Source organism: Microcebus murinus, chromosome 21, assembly GCF_040939455.1.
Source record: "Microcebus murinus isolate Inina chromosome 21, M.murinus_Inina_mat1.0, whole genome shotgun sequence".
In the NCBI taxonomy this organism is placed as follows: domain Eukaryota; kingdom Metazoa; phylum Chordata; class Mammalia; order Primates; family Cheirogaleidae; genus Microcebus; species Microcebus murinus.
This window is the reverse complement of record NC_134124.1, coordinates 26,072,545-26,085,540: the sequence shown is the minus strand read 5'-3', so window position 1 is coordinate 26,085,540 and position 12,996 is coordinate 26,072,545.

Genomic DNA, 12,996 nt, shown 5'->3' with positions numbered 1-12,996 from the left:
ATCCCCTCCCTGTTTCTACCTCTCAATGCACATAGATTTCAGGGAGGGCCCTGGCAAGCATCAGGCTTCAGAAAGAAATGATAAAAGGCCACCGTAACAATGAATATGTTGTTGGAAACTAAAATTATATCCCATTCTACTGGTAGAGAGGGTAGCTGACCTTTTGTTCCTTCCATTTCACCTTTTTAAAGAATATTACAGGCTGGCAAATTGAGAACTTTCAGTGGTAATAATAATTGCATTAATATTTCCTTGAGATATGTTGGCTTTTTTTTCTCTTTCTTTTATGGTCCAGGCAGCCAAATCAAGCAGTCTAGTTGGTTTTCCATTATCCTCCCATTGTCCATCTCTGGGCCCTAGTAGGAATGCAAGTTTTATTCAATGAATAAATGAAAGACATGGCAGTGCTTTGTTTCAAAACAGAAGTTATAAGAAGCAGAAAACTTGTTCCAAATGGGTTCGAATAGCTATTGTCTACAATAAATTCAATGTTGTTGAGTAGAACTTCCTGTCAAATTAGACTATGAAAGAAAAGCATGGGACCTGTGCAAAATACGTATTATAGCCCACAAAAAGAGAAACATCCCCAAAAATCAGAGGAAAATAATATATCTGAAAAATATTTTGTGTAAGAACAAGAGAGGATTGTAGAAAATACCTGATCTATGAAATTAAAGTAAGCAGAGGTGAAGTGAGTAAAATCTAAAATTAGAAAAATAAATTTAGTGAATATTATGATTGTTAAATTAAACATTGAGATAAAGAAAACCAAGGAAATGTAGTAGACAAAATTGAGACATTCACTGAGCTCTCAGAAGATAAAGATCAAATACTGTAACACAGTAATTAAAAGATATTAATAGATGCAGGAGTTCTAGTTTCTGTGTCTCAGATTGCCTGGTGTGGGAGAGTTCTAGGTGAGGAGAGGAGTATTGGAAAAGAAAGCACGGAGGAGAATAAATAGTTAATGAAATCACAGAGCACGCTTTAAATTTTCCTGAGAGAAAGATTTGAATATGCAAATCAAAAAGGCTCACAATGTTAAAAAAATCAAAGCTAGATATGTTACTTTAATTTTATTTTAAATTCAAGAATAAAAGAAAATCAAGAAAGAAAACAAGTTATCTACATGGGAAAAGACAAGATTTGTTAGACTTTTCAGCGTGAAACATCCAAAGACAATGTAATGATATTGACCATCTTGAAGAAAATGAATTATAAATGACCCAAGAAGTCTATACTGATATAAATTGTCATCTATCTGCAAATAAATATGTGTGCATATGTGTATATATATATATGTATGTATATATATATATATATATATAAATCCTATGGGTAAACAAACAAACTATATCTGTAATAAATCTTTCATAATGGAAACACACACATGCACACACACATACACATACAGAACTGTCTGAAAAATTAACTTACAAATGCAAGATTAGGAAAGTGGCAATACAGAATAATTGATAATGCTCAATGAAGGTAATTAATCAAAGTGCAATGTTATAAAACTGAACCTTCCCCAGATGTACCTGTTTTAAATTCAGGAAGAGAATGGGGAGGAAAGCCTCATTTCAGCTGCAAGCTTAAACCACCTTCATCAACGTTATCAGAGGCCCTGCATTTCATGACTTAGACAGTATTATTCTACATTAATAAAGTAGCATTCTATTTTACATTTGTATTTTTATCCTTAATTATACGCTTCCCTAATTTTATAATCTCAGAGAGCAGGATTGAATGGTGGTGCCCTTAACCAATTGATACAGGACTGTTCTCTTGGGATCATAAGTACACTGTCACTATTGAGTTAATATCTCTCCATTTCACTTTCAGCGTTAAGAAAAATAAACTATTGACTGTTTTTTTCTAAAATAGAGTTTTACATTATGTGTTTTAAAAATGTAACCTTTCACATCTCTGAATCTAGAAGTCTTGCTGGGACAAGGGATCTTTTGAAAGGTTGGAGGCTTTGAAAATGCTACATTGACCCTGCTCTGGAAGAGCTTGTTCACTAGAGGTTCCAAAACTTAGCCCAGCAACTTTTCCAAATGTTTTGCATTCATGGCAACACCATTCCAGGCTATAGAATGTGAGGTTTCAATCTTCTTTGGTTCTTAAAGAACTTTCCTGCTGTTTTTAAACAACTAAATGAATAGAGAGAGGTACATTAATTCCAGAATCCTATGAAAGCAATTACTGTAAGGCTTCTGGCTTTTAACAGAATTGCTTTTTTTGTGTAAGAGAGAGATGGGAGTGAGGGAAGAGAGAGGTATTGGAGAATAATGACAAATCTTGTTGCTAAAAATATATGCATGTACAAATGTGCATGTGTGTATGTAAATATATATGTATATATATTTAATTTACTACTAGGATATTTTAGTCAAAATCAAAAATAAATATTTTATTTTTTAAAACTCTTATCCAAAGATAATCTCTATAATTTATTGGTTTTTTTTTTCTGTTTCTTAATAGATGCTCAAATTCACTTTTCACACTCACATTTAAGTCAAGGATCCACTTTTAAATTTATTTTTAATTGATAAATAAAAATTGTCTATTAACTATAGTCACTGTGTTGTAGATCTCTTGAACTTATTCCTCTTCTCTAACTGAAATTTTGTATCCTTTGCCTAACATCTCCCCAATCCCCAACACATTCCCCGGTAACCACCATTCTACTCTCTGCTTCTATGAGTTTAACTTTTTTGAGATTCCACATATAAGTGAGATCATGTGGTATTTGTCTCTCTGTGCCTGGCTTATTTGACTTAACATAATGTTCTCCAGGTTCATCCATGTATCTCAAATGACAAGATTCTCCCCCTTTGTAAAGGCTAAATAGTATTCCATTGTGTATATATACCACATTTTCTTTATCCATTGATCTATGTATGGATGGACACTTAGGTCGATTCTATATTTTGGCTATTGTGAATAATGCTACAATGAACATGGTGGTGCAGGTATCTCTTTGACACACTGATTTCATTTCCTTTGTGTATATACCCAGTACCAAGATTGCTGGATTATACAGTAGCTCTATTTTTAATTTTTTGAGGAACTTCCATACTGTTTTTCATAAGGCTTGGTTTTTTAATGCTATAACAACTAAAATTTACTGAACAGAATACACACGTACACACACACACAAAAAAAAAAAAACCCGAATGGAGAATACTTACACTTCATTTCATATAATTTATCTTGTTAGTTTTAAATGGGATCCTGAATATCTTTTTTATAAGTCTTCTCATAAACTAGAAGGATATGGCCATCCAATTCTGTCTCTTAAAATCTGCTAGATTTAATTATATTTATACAATGTCAAACTCCACAATGTCAAACTCTATGTTAAATAATATTGATACTCTACAGTCTTTGAGATCACTGGCAGAGTGCTCAACTGCCTTAATCACATGGGTCCTTTTCATTATATTCTTATAGAGCAGCCCCATTCTTCCCTCCATAGGATCAAACTACATCCATTTCTTAATGTCTGTATCATGTACATCTTCCTTTAAGAAGCTGTCTCCTGCTCCTCTATCCCACATGGACTTCCACATTGTCTTACCTCTTAGTTACAGGTATTATTAAACAGATATACTTTAAGAAGCAACTGACTTCCCCTTAGCTCATAAGGATTATCCTTATACCCCAGATCTGAGCTCAATTTCTACCACTCTCCACTCCCCTCTCTCTTGTGTCATCTTGGGCAAACTACTTAATCTAAGGGATCTTTCATTTCCTCTTCTATTCTTTTCTATCTCAGTATTCTTCTTTGAAATATTTATTCATTTATATTTATATATTGCATTGAGCCCAGTACTTGCTCAAAAAAGTTTCTGGCTTCCATCTCTTTTTTCCATTCTTCTTTACCTCTCCTTTATCCTCCATAAACAAAGATGTGAATTTATGTATAATATTTCAGTGCTGAGGATTCTTGACAGACATTTAGAAATGTATTTCCAGATTAAAAGCTGAATGAATAAAAGAGAAACTACATTTCCTCTAGAATAGTCAATCTTAAAAAAAAAAAAAGAATTAGGAAAGAATAATTGTTCTATGGGCAAAATAGTTTTTATTAAAATAGAGAAAAAGAGCAGGAAAATGAAACATTATCCTGTGTTAGTATTATAACAGTTGTGTCAGGAAGGTATGTTTTAGAAAACTGCTGTCATTTCCCACTCTGCTGTGGTAACCCCATGTACTAAATGCACCACTACAGCCTGATTTAAACCTATGGTCAAGGAAAATCCATATAGCTAAGAATATACTTTGGAATTTTAAAGAATTAAGGTATCTCTGAAACTTCTTCACACTAATTTTCCTTGAATAAGCTGTCACATTTATACAAAATCCAAAATGGAGACTCCTCTTAGCACTTGAATCCCCCTTTCTTATCTCCCCTATAGAGCACCCTCATTTTATGAAACAAATAATTTGCTAAATATTTGTAGTGAGAGAAAAGGCCCTGGGGGGTGGCTCACATAATGATGAATGGTCTGAAAATGCCCTTTTCGGAGGATGACTAGTTAACTGCAGGGCTTTAGCTTTGCTTAGCAGGCTATGCCATCTGGGACCAGAGCTGACTTGCTTGAAGCAATGAAGGAGGTTTATTGGCTATATGGGAAAAGAGTCCATGAGGAAAGTGAAACCACTGTGGCTCAGGACGAAAGAAAGAATTATAGAGTGAGCAGACATATCTAATCTGTATTTTTAGTAAGTGGTCAGACACGTAACACATGAGTCTCTTAGGTAACCTCCATATTAACAAACTTGGATTCAGCCTCTGCGAGGCAGTCAGTCACGGAGGGAGCTGACACTTGTATCCAGAGAGGTCTCCAGATGAGGAAAATCATGACTGTTGCAGTCTCCTTTATGTCTTTATTTTTAAGGGATGTCACAAAATGTTACAGCTTCAAGGTCAGTGACAATGGGAGGACACCCAATGCTAACAATAATTTTGCCAAGGTCCAAGAAAAAAATACAATGCAGAAAAAATTTTATCTATGATATTTTCTCATATTTACTTCATAATACTCTTACTTGCTTTTCTGTCTTGTTTTTCTTTGTGGGAGAGACAGTCTTCCTTTATATTATTATAGTATAGCTAAGAAATCTGTTGATGATTAGTTTAATTATTATTATAAAACTATTACTTACCATGTGCTGGATACTGTTCTAAATATTCTCCATGTGTTCAAATAGTTAATTCCTACCATTATTTATGTTATCCTGAGTATAGGGTTTGGTCTTACACTGAGACATATTCCCAACATTCCCTGTCTCACTAGAAAATCTACGAAACACAAGCATAAACAAAAACAACAACACAGAAGTACATTTCCCAAAGATAGAGTTATCCATTTCAGAATAATATCACAGAACGATTCAGCAGAAACATCTAAGTGAGCTTTGAAACCCCACATCCTGCAGACAGACTGGGCTGTCAAGACAGGAAGTAGAGTTTCATTAATACTACTGAGGAAATTCACAATCTGGAAGTTAGTGTTAGATATAAATGATGGACAACAGAAAATAAACTATAAAACTAAGACTTTGTTTTGTTAAATATATTTTCATAGCTGCAACATAACTATAATCCTACAAAGAACTAAAAAGTAAAGTTATAAAAGACAAAGTATAGCATGCATTTCAGGCTTCAAAATCGTGTCCATAATTTTTCCATCCTAAACAGCTTTTAATGACTCATTTAATGAGTATTTTATAAAACTTTGCAATAAACTCAAAATAAAATAATTGAAAGTGTTCTAAACAGAAGTGGTGGCCAAATGGGGTCTGGCTGTATTGGAATTTGCTGAATGATATAGTGGCCACTCAACAAAATAAAGAGAGCATCTCTGCCCTAAGATAAGCTTTACTTTATCATGTTAAAAAGAAGACACGGTATGGTAAAGATGTAAGAATACAAGAAAAAAATAACATATACAATAGGGGCAAATTAAAAATATATTATGTAATAACAATAAATAATATTTGTTTTGTATTTATTAGATGCTAGGGATGATATACTGACATCGGTTTATGGTTTGGACAGGAACTAAATCCTCAATGTGGGCCCCGGGAAACATTGGCCACCTTCTCTTACAATAGCCAGAATACCTTTTCAAAGTTAGTTCATATGCCTGGTATTTCCTAGAACTAAAAGGAAAGCATCTGACCTAATTTTTGTAAATCTATCCTTGACCATCTATATGAGACTAACAATAGGCACTTGAAATTGAACTAGAAACCAATAGACAAGAATTAAATTTAGAATCTCAGAGTTACCCAAAAGAAAACTGTTTCTGGCTATAGTACTGGTATTTTTGTTGGCATCTATTATTTTTCAAGCTTTGAATGTCCCCATTTAAAAGTGCCTGGATTTAGTCCATAGATTCTGTATATATAATTTCTAGCAGTAATACTAGCTGTACTACATCAATTTTCTAAAGCTATAAAAAACATTTCCTGATGGTTAATTTCATTGTTGAGTGAGGTCTATGGTATTTTTACCCTAACATGATAATCCTACAGGAAAGGATATTAAAATTGACTCAGCTCATCCAAGGATATCCCTGTTGGTGATAAACAGATAAACTAAGATGTCTGCAATATAACTCAGGAGAATTAGAAAGGCATTATAGATGCCCCACCCTCACCCAATGGCATGCACGTGCACACACACACACACACACACACACACACACACACACACACTTAGAAAAGTCTTCAATAATTTCAATTCCTTCTATAAGACTATTTTGTATAAAGAATTTTATAGGCAGTGAAGTTTGAAAGGTTAGAAGATAATTAAGTGGATTCGTATGAATCAGTCCCCTTTTGATTCATGAATGACACTGCACTACATAGCTTTCTTATGCTCTCCAGATCATCTTTTCCTGTCATATACCTTGCTCTCTGCCTCCCAAAGTCTGCCCTTTATGGATTCCTTGCCCTTTTGTACTGGGTTGACAAATGGAAAGAGAAAGAGAGAGATGCTCAGAGTCTTTATCCTCCCAGCTCTGTGGTTTCTCCTTGGTCTGGCTGCATCTCTCAACGAAAGGTCAAATCTCTTCTCCAGGTGGCTATCTCCTTATGACTCTCTTTAAGAATTTCTATAATCACTCTGTCCACTCACCCATTCAGGGGTACAAACAGCTCTGGAGTTCACCCTGCCACATCTTTGTAAATATTCCCTTTATTAAACTCCCTTGAATTATTCTAATTTGAATGTGCCATCTGTTTCCTGCTGACAGACTGACTAATATGCACATGATCAGATCGCAAAAATTAGTAGCACTATGTAGCTTCTGATGATTGAATAGCTTGGTTTCAATAGTTCGGAAACTAATTGCAAGAAGTTTCTTCTTTTCATGAGTCACAGCCAGTATGACAAAGATCTACTAGGCTTCCAGGATTGCTCTTCCAGTTTGATACTGTCACCATGTTCCTTCTGTTCTGATTCTATAGGGTGTTATAATAGAAGGCAGTCCGCCTCTATTTGAGATCATCATTGTGCCCCAGAAGTAGAACAAATCATGCTTCCTTTAAATGTATTCAGTAATTAGAGAAAGTGTGAGAGTGAAGATGGGAAGACAAGACAAGAGAAGAATTAAAGAAAAAGCTTCAACTGCAGCTTCAGCCCATGGAAAAGTATTAAACAGCTGGTCAACCAGTCTAGTTAACAATGTCAGAATGCATTTCATTTTAATTGATTTCCTTCCCATGAACTGAAAATGATTGTGTAGCCCCACTTTGTGCTTTCTTATTCCATCCACAGGCCTGAAACACCAACCCTCACAAGTTTACTTCTCTTCTTTCTCTTCCTTCTTCAGGATCATGTTTCAATGTCTCCACCTTTGCAAAACCATGCTGAATTGGCACAATATTGAGATTTGTGCTATTTACCTATGTTCCTTTAATAATTTGCATTTATCTCAATATATCATGTAATAAAATTTTTTTGAAATTGCCTATGTGATTGCTATCTCTATCTGTATATCATGTCAGATCTATGAAGAGACAAGACTTGTATCTTGTTCATTTATGCATCCATTACATCTACCCCGGCGCCTGGCACAGAGTAGGCATTCAATATGGTGGAATACAGCCTTGAACATGATAAAGTTGGATTGGGCTCAGCTACCATTATACCTCATTCCAAGCTATTTTCCTAGATTTGAGAGACACAAAGGGTATTATATAACACCCCAACTCTCCATGAAGTAATCTCTCAGATGATCTACAACTTGTATAATGATTAAATATTAGACAGCATGATGCCTATGTACTGAATATTAAGTATCATATCACAAATATAGCTCACTGAGATGTTGAAGCAAGATGGAAGATATAAATATTAAACAATGTTTAAGAAGACAGTAATTTTATTGTTACTGTCTTTCAAAGTATATAAGGGCTCCTAAATATGTTTGATACCAATGTTTTATTGAAAATGTATTTTCTTTTCAAATTTCTACACAATATATTAAGATGCATTTAGTCCTTAACAGAATTTCTTCTTTCAATAGCTCAACATTTCTTTCTGGTATGCATGTGTAAAATCCCTTTCTATTATTTAAGTCCCTTTAGGAGATACCAAAAGAACATATGTTCTAAGAATAATAATATTTTTCACTCAGATAATTCATTTTAAGAAATAGCTAATAATAATTTGGACCTTGAAATTATGACATAAGTCCTTTTTATGTATATAAGTGATGCTTATTAGTAAAAATACACAAATATATTATTACAATGAAAGAAAACTATATAAGTCAATGAATGAATATATTAATGAAGTTTATGGATGAAAAATCTGAAACAAGAGAATCATAGCAAATTAGCATCATGTAAGTTGCCAGGTCATATTGTAATAGGGTCAGACATTGAGATATTCTGTTTCATTTATGTTTAGATAACTTTTGAGGATGCTATAGTAGAAACTGACAATTCCATACCCTCTAAGTATTTCTAGTTTAAAATAAAAACACTAGAAAAAAATTGTAAGTTTTTTAGTGTTCTCTAACAGATTATATAATAATACTACATTCAAATTTACTGATGAAAGATGAAAGACTGTTAAAATCTCTACACAGATTTTTTTTAAAAAACATGCAGTTTTATCATTAAAGTGGAATAATCACACCTGACTTGACAGTGCAAAGAAACAAAATTATTAAACTGAAATTTATCAGTCACACCTATAGACCTAGCATTATACATATATTTGCTTCACTATATTTATAGAAGTTTTATCAAGAAGGTATTATTATTTCAGTTTCACTGATTAGGAAGTTAGAATTAATGAGGATAATTCTATTCAAGGCATAAAATTGAGAGTCATAGTAATAGGGTTTGAACTACTGTCTACTTGAGTTCAAAGCCTGTGTTTTTGCCACTATTCATACTGCCCCTCCTAGAGCACTAGAAATGGACTATACACAACTGGAGAGTTCCTCGTACTTACCTCAAACAATATACACAAGTAATTTATCCAAAGGATGGACTTCCTGGTATTTAACAATTTGATATAATAAGAGGCCAGAATTCAGAGGTTTAGAAAATGGAATATTAATGCAAACAGCTAATGTCATCTACCACTTTACCATCTCAATGATGTTAAGTTCCCTTGTGAGAATTCAGCTTGATTACAGGTAGAAGTTAACAGAACTAATACCAATGATTAATTATACTAATACTCTTCTAGTTGAGTATATCATAGGAGATTGAGGTTTAAAGGAAGAAAATTTGGATTAATTTTAATGGTCTTTCACACACCTGAGCAGAAACATCTCTCATTCTGTAATACAGAGTATGCAAAAAGTCAAGCAGTTGGATGATGCTCCATTGCAATTAGAGTTATTTGAGAGCATGGGGAATGAGTGACAGTTAACAAGAAAGGGTTTCTGCAGGACACCTACATGACAATATTTAGTTGGAAAATCTGCAGAAGAGTTTGTAATAAAGTTTTGCTGAAAGCAGTTAAACATGTTTTAATACAGTTTATTGCAATCGCCTTTGAAAAAAATGAGCCCAAACTTCCTAAATATCCATGATATCTGAAGTAGTCTTGGATACAGACAGCTAAGAAATGAATATTTGGGAATATTTAGTTGGTTGCTCAGCAGGAGCTGATTTGGACAGCATTTGCATATCTTCTAAAAAAATAGCATTAATAAAAACTGGCAGTAGAAGTGAAATGTATTTTAGAGGCATGACTTCCAGCTGGGACTAACTCTTGAAATGGACAGAAGTCAAAGGACAATGCAGTGAGAGATGTGGCAAAGAAATTGCTAACAGAAAAACTGGTTAGATGGCGCGGTTTGTATAGCTTCATAATGATGATTGTAAATATAAATGCTGATTTTATTTTATTAGAAAATATGTTTTCAAGTACTAGATGCATGTCAGTTATGACCTAAGTAAATCTTTTTGCCATTATATTAATATATTTCAAATAAGTTTTTTGTTTATTTCATCATCTTACAGAGGGTACAAATGTTTAGGTTATATACGTTGCCTTTGCCCCACCCAAGTCAAGGCTTCAAGCATGTCCATCCCATAGACAGTGCACACCAAACCCATTAGGTGTGAATATACCCATCTCCTCCTCCCACCTCCCCTCTGCCTGACACCCGATGAATGTTGCTACTATATGTGCACATAAGTGTTGATCAGTTAATACCAATTTGCTGGTGAGTACATGTGATGCTTGTTTTTCCATTCTTGTGATACTTCACTTAGTAGAATGAGCTCCACCTCTATCCAGGATAATAGAAGAGGTGCACATATACTCACCAGCAAATTGGTATTAACTGAGCAGCACCTAAGTGGACACATAGGTCCTACAGTAATAGGGTATTGGGCAGGTGGGTGGGGGGCGGGTATATACATATATAATGAGTGAGATGTGCACCATCTGGGGATGGTCATGCTGGAGACTCAGACTTGTGGGGGGAAGGGTGAAATGGACATTTATTGAAACCTTAAAATCTGTACCCCCATAATATGCCAAAATTAAAAAGAAACAAACAAAAACAAACAAAAAAACAATAAACAAAAAAAAATAAAGTCAGGCAGTGTGATACCTTCAAAAAAATATATATAAGAGGTGCTAGATCACTACTATTTTTATGGCTGAGTAGAACTCCATGGTATACATATACCGCATTTTATTAATCCACTCATTTATTGATGGGCATTTGGGTTGTTTCCACATCTTTGCAATTGTGAATTGTGCTGCTATAAACATTCTAGTGCAGATATCTTTTTTATAGGATGTCTTTTTTTCCTTCCTAGTAGATGCCCGGTAATAAGATTACTGGTTCAAATGGTAGTTCTATTGGTAGCTCTTTGAGGTATCTCCATATTACTTTTCACAGAGATTATACTAATTCGCAGTCCCACCAACAGTGTATGAGTGTTCCTATCTCTCCACATCCATGCCAACATTTATTGTTTTGGGACATTTTGGTAAAAGCCATTCTCACTAGAGATAAGTGATATCTGATTGTGGTTTTGATTTGCATTTCTCTGATGATTGATGATTAGAGTGGAGCATTTTTTCATGTTTCTTGACCATTAATCTCTCTTCCTTTGAAAAGTTTCTGTTCATGTCCTTTGCCAACTTTTTAATGAGGTTGTTTGATTTTTTTCTTGCTGATTTTCTTGAGTTCTGTATAGATTCTAGTTATCAGCCCTTTATCAAATGTGTAGCATGCAGATATTTTCTGCCATTCTGTAGGTTGTTTACTCTCATGATAGTTTTCTTGTCTGTGCAGAAGCTTTGGATCAGGTCTCATTTATTTATTTTTGTTGTTGCTGTGGTTGTCTTTGGGGTCTTCTTCAAAAATTCTTTGCCTAGGCCAATGTCTATAAGAGTTTATCCAACATTTTCTTCTAGAATTCTTATGATTTCATGCCTTAGGTTTAAGTCTCTTATCTGCCATGAGTTGATTTTTGTGAGAAGTGCGGATCTTCTTTCAGTCTTCTTCATGTGGCTATCCAATTTGCCCAGACCATTTATTGAATAAGGATTCTTTTTACCAGTTTATGTTTTTATCTGGACTTTTTGCTACCCCATGGTTAAAGTTATTAAGGACCCATCCATCAGTAATGTCAAAAGACCCAGAGGAGAATATATGTTTCTCCTCACTTTTGCTTACTCCCCCCTACTCTCATAAATGGCTTGCAAAATGTTCATTTGTTTTGGATTCTGTTCTAACCCTTCTCCTCTTCTTTCTCCTCTTCCTCTACTTCCTTAAAATTTATTGAATCCCTACCATTAACCATATTGCAAATTCTATCTCTTAATTCATATCACTTCCTTTTATTTTCACAACAGCTACATGAAATAGGTTATCGCCAATCTAAGCATGTGATAAGATAATTTGTGTTTAGGAAATTTAAGTATTAGTCCATGATGATTGCACTCATTAGATAGAAAACCAAGTCCATCAAATCCATAGTCATATTCTTTATGCTATACTGCCTGCTCTATAGTGAGCTCTGGGCAACTCTGTCCTTCACACAGTGATGGGGTTGACTTTAGTTTCTCTCAGACTTCATTTGTTTGTGTACAACCTTCATGTTTTTGTATATAGCATCAGTATTGCAACTAGTCAACAGTAGCTGACTTATAGAGTGCTTACAATATTCCAGTCACTGTTCTTGGTATTTATTGTATTTGTATTAAAAAGTTTAATCCTCCAATAATCCTATGGGTAAATATATCATCTCTATTTTATACAAAAGACAGCTGAGGCCAAAAGAAGCTAAATAACTTAAGTGGCGGAGTCAGAATTTTTACTGAAGTCTGAACCAAGCTTAAGATCTTAAATATTATACAATACTACTTCTCAATGTTATAAAAATTACTAAATATTTTTTCTTGAATAGTTTCAATATGTATATATTTACCTTTTTTTTTTTTTTTTTTTTTTGAGACAGAGTCTCGCTTTGTTGCCCAGGCTAGTG